The sequence below is a fragment of the Gekko japonicus genome, unplaced genomic scaffold, assembly GCF_001447785.1.
Source record: "Gekko japonicus isolate JY-2015 unplaced genomic scaffold, Gekko_japonicus_V1.1 scaffold2571, whole genome shotgun sequence".
NCBI classification, from domain to species: domain Eukaryota; kingdom Metazoa; phylum Chordata; class Lepidosauria; order Squamata; family Gekkonidae; genus Gekko; species Gekko japonicus.
Window position 1 is genome coordinate 1 of NW_015172084.1, and position 4,185 is coordinate 4,185.

Here is a 4,185-nt window from a genome sequence, read left to right on the forward strand (position 1 = left end):
AGAGCGAAGCTCGGTCGCTTCCCCTGACCACGTGGCGAAATGGCGCGGTTTGCTGTTGGGTTGGGAAGGGCAAAAGGAAACAGGAATAGGGAATAGAGAAGAGGCTCTAGGGGCTTTCAGGAAATAGTGGGGGAAGGGAAAATGTGATGCCTCCCGCAAGTCCTTATATTAATTAATGTTTCTGTCTGGTTCCTTATTTTTTTGTCAAACTCGGACCTCGTTTGCCATGATTCTGTATGCTTATGTATTTTGTATGTGTCATGTCCTGTTTTCTTTTAGTTGGGCAGGGAAGCCTAGAAGCATGTGTGTGGCTGTGTGTGATGCTGCTTTGCTGGAAGTCACACTAGCTTGTAACTGCGTTTATGCGGGACCTCCCATCTCTGGGAAGACTGTGTGCTGGACCTTGGACACCAGACACCACTAGATATTAAGCTTGCAGGTACTGCGGGAGGGTTAACGGTGTACAGTATATTTAGGTGGGTTGTATGTGTTGGTGTGATTGGCCTGGCCACTGGGGGGGGGGGGGGGGGTTTGAACCATGGATAATACCAGAACTGGTGCCAAGAGGGTCAGTTCTGACACAGATTGTCTTAGCTTGAAACGTCTTTATCTCTTAATAAACAAATCTGTTGTGTACCAACTTAGCTTTCAATTTAGCTGTATGGTCGCTCTGCACTCGCAGTCAGCTAGGTAACCAGAGCTTTGATCTCAGAGACAATGGGCACATAGGATCCTAGTAAGAGCCTATCGGCTAACCAGGATCCTAAAGGAACCCTATCAGATGTAGGATTATGTAAATAGCCAATCACGGGTGTATGGGTGTGTGTGGGTGGAATTGTTGTTGTGCATTTAAGCAGCCTGTGGGCTTGCCCTGTATCTTCTATATTCTGAAATCACTTAGTAAAGTATGAGCTGAAAATCACTCAACGATGTGTCAGTCTCAGTACTTTTCAAAATCACTGCCAAGAGAGTGTTGTTTGGAGTAAGTTTGTTCAAGAGTCTGACAATTTTCATTTACTTTGATAATGTTTGGAATTATATCCTTTAGGTCAGGGGTGTCAAACATGCGGCCTGGGGGGGGGGCAGATCAGGCCCCTGGAGTGCTTCCATCAGGCCCGCAGTGGAACTGGCTGTCTTCTGCTTCTTATTCCAGTTCTGCTGCTGCTGCATCATTGTAGGTTTGCAGCTTACAGATACACATCTGAACAGCATACTCAAGATTGCAACAGCACAAACATTTTGATGCAATAATTCAGAGCAAGAGGTGTCAGGTATCAGACACTGTTAAATAAACAAAATATTGCAAGAGTGCTAATGTTTTAAGCATGTTTTATTTTAAGTAAAAAAACCCTTTGTGTTTGTGTCCTTTATAAAGTTTATATCTCCGCTACCTGGCATTAGATGTTATGACACACATGGCCCAGCCCCAAAAGGTCTCATTTATGTCAGATCAGGCCCTCATAACAAATGAGTTTGACACCCCTGTTTTAGGTTATGTGCCTATATCTCATATATAGGATTTCAAAGAAACCTTGTTATAAATGCAGACTGTAAGAATTATCCTCGCCTCCAACTCAATTACAGGTCTACAATATCTACTAAACATGAGGAGACTTTCTGAGATAAATGCCCGCACGATTGAGGTCCTTACAACTTTATCAGTATTTGAATGCAGCATATAGACAAATGGACTTATTTTTAGATACTTGGAAACCTTTTATAGAAACTTATGTGTAGGTCTGCTACCATTGTTGCTATATTTTTATTTCTATTTTATATATGCTGTTCCCCATTTTATTAGTTGCTAGATTTTGAGGGGGGTGTTGCTCTTTTATTCCTTTTTTAAAAGATTTTTTTTTAAAAGACTGACAGCTGTAATGCAACAGCAGCAACATGGGGTAAATAAACTACCATCTGGTAGGGATGTCACACGTTTATCTGCCATGAATCTGGCTAATCCCCTTTTAATACAAACCGGTTAATTTTCCTGATATGTGCTTTCATGCTAAAACACCTATGATAAGCACGTGTTTATTTCCACTAAAATGAAGCTAGACGACATCGCCAAGTGGGTTGTTTACCCAGCTCCCCACTCATTCTCTCTCTCTGCATATTGCGCTGCCTTTGCGTCCTGCTGACTCAGCATGGTTAGTGGCAAAGGGGAAGGCGGATCCCCCGAACACGAAATAACTACCGCCCCGCGTTACCTGCCAGGGTTTTGGTTTAGCTTCGGTTGTGCTAAATCAATGAGAAAGGGCAGCCATTTCAAGGAGGGGCAAGGCACCTTCCGAATCAAGCCGAGGGAAACGGCGGCCATTCCTGATGAGGGCAACATTGCTTCAAAGCCAAATGAAAGACTAGACGCGGCTCCTCTATTTTTTATGGGCAAACGATCGTCATGTGATCAGACTCTAGGTAAAAAAACCCCAAAAAACCAACAACAACACCCAGCCCTTTAAGAAGAGGGAGAGCCAGCACATTGCAGCTCTTCCTGCCTTTTGCAGTGTTCATCGTCACGACTTTCAGTTCCGGGGTGGGTAGGTGTTGAAAGCTGTCTGGGGGAAACAACCACCTGTGAGTAAGTGACTGAATGAACTGATGAGAGATTTCCTCTTCCTTTCTCACAGCCGCTGCAGCTTTCCGTTCTTGTTTGTTGTCGGCGGGCCGAGGGTGGTGGGTCCTTTTCAGTTTTCACTCCCTTATTAAATATTCGAGGGGGCTCCACACATTTATGTCCCAGGTCTGTCACTTCTAACATAGAAGAAGACAAAAGCGTGGGGGGGGGGGGATGTAACGACTTGCAGATCGCTTAGCCAAGTCCGGCGTGTGCGTGTTAAAAGACGGATCATCTCAGCGTCAAAAGGTTCTTTCCGTATTTCTATTCCCATGCCTATATTTCTCAAGTGGTCTCTTGCAGCATCGTGTCGTGCTTAAAGCCTATCGATAAAACAATACACAAGGGATTTTTTTCCTATTTCCCACCGCTGAGTTCTGCCCTGACTCCTGGGGAAATCGTGCTTTTGTTGTGTCAAGGTTTTAACTTAGTTAAAACAGCAATGCAGAGTCGCCCTAGAATGTTGAAAACTCTGAATTAGTCTCATTTTTATAGGGTTGCCTCCTGGACACCAGCAGGGAATGAGGAGGCAGGGGTGCCCAGGTTCAGGTTAGGAATAGGGTTGCCAGCTCTGGGTTAGAAAATACCTGGAGACTTTGGGGGTGGATCCGGGAAAGGGTGGGGTTTGGGGAGGGGAGGGGCCTCAGCATGGGACAATGCCATGGAGTCGACCCTCCAGAGCAGTCATTTTCTCCAGGGGAGCTGATCTCTGTCAGCTGGAGATCAGTTGTAAAAGTGGGAGGTCTCCAGGCCCTACCTGGAGGCTGGCAACCCTGGTTAGCTATGTAGAGATTTGGGGAGGGAGCCTGGGGAGGAAAGGGACCTCAATGGGGTACAATGGCATAGAGTCCACCCTCCAAAGCATCCATTTTCTCCAGGAGAAACTGATCTCTGTTAAGTCTGGAGATGAGCTGTAATTCTGGGGGATCCCCAGGTTCCACCTGGAGATTGGCATCCCTAGCCTCATACCTTGCCCATAAATATGGTTATCTAGTCAGCCAAAGCTAGCAATAGTTCCATGCCTCTTTCACATAATTCATGTCACATTTTTATTTTCATGATTTTTCCACTCAGGGCCTAACCAACAGATACTGCCTACAGTTCTAAAATCCGCTTGTATTGTCAGAGCCCCATGAATGCCTGATCCTCAATTATAAATACAGCATTTTTTCCTTAATAAGAAGATAGGTTTGTCTTGTTATAGAACACATAGTGGGCAGTTAACGAACCTTTATGTCAAGAAAAGAGGCCTGAAACTAATGACTGTAATCTTCATTACAGTAGGTAATATTTGAGGGATTTAAAATGAAAGTATTAAAACAGGACAAGCTGCCAATCCACTGGCTTTACAGGCAATTTGTCCTGAGAGCTTTAGATCCAAAGGTCAGATATCTTTCAGACAACAACAAGTATTCCTCCTCCCTCAGAGGCACTCAGGTGAAGTTAATGAACTTAAAGCCCTTATTACAGCTGTTTTCCTTATCATGATATTTCTTACAGTATGTGTGTTGCATGACACAGACTGGCATCAGAAGGAACTGTATTTCTGAGTTGGTCATCAGTATGCCATG

The 4,185-nt window shown here is 44.5% G+C and overlaps 1 protein-coding gene across 1 annotated transcript in view; it reads left to right on the forward strand.

Annotated features, from left to right (window-relative positions):
* Positions 1-2,461: 2,461 nt before the first annotated feature.
* Positions 2,462-4,185, forward strand: part of ASRGL1 (asparaginase like 1) — a 60,472-nt gene continuing 58,748 nt past the window's right edge. Inside the window, exon 1 of the mRNA XM_015420897.1 lies at positions 2,462-2,574. The gene's annotated coding sequence lies outside the window, so the exon portion shown is untranslated. The remainder of the gene's footprint in view (positions 2,575-4,185) is intronic.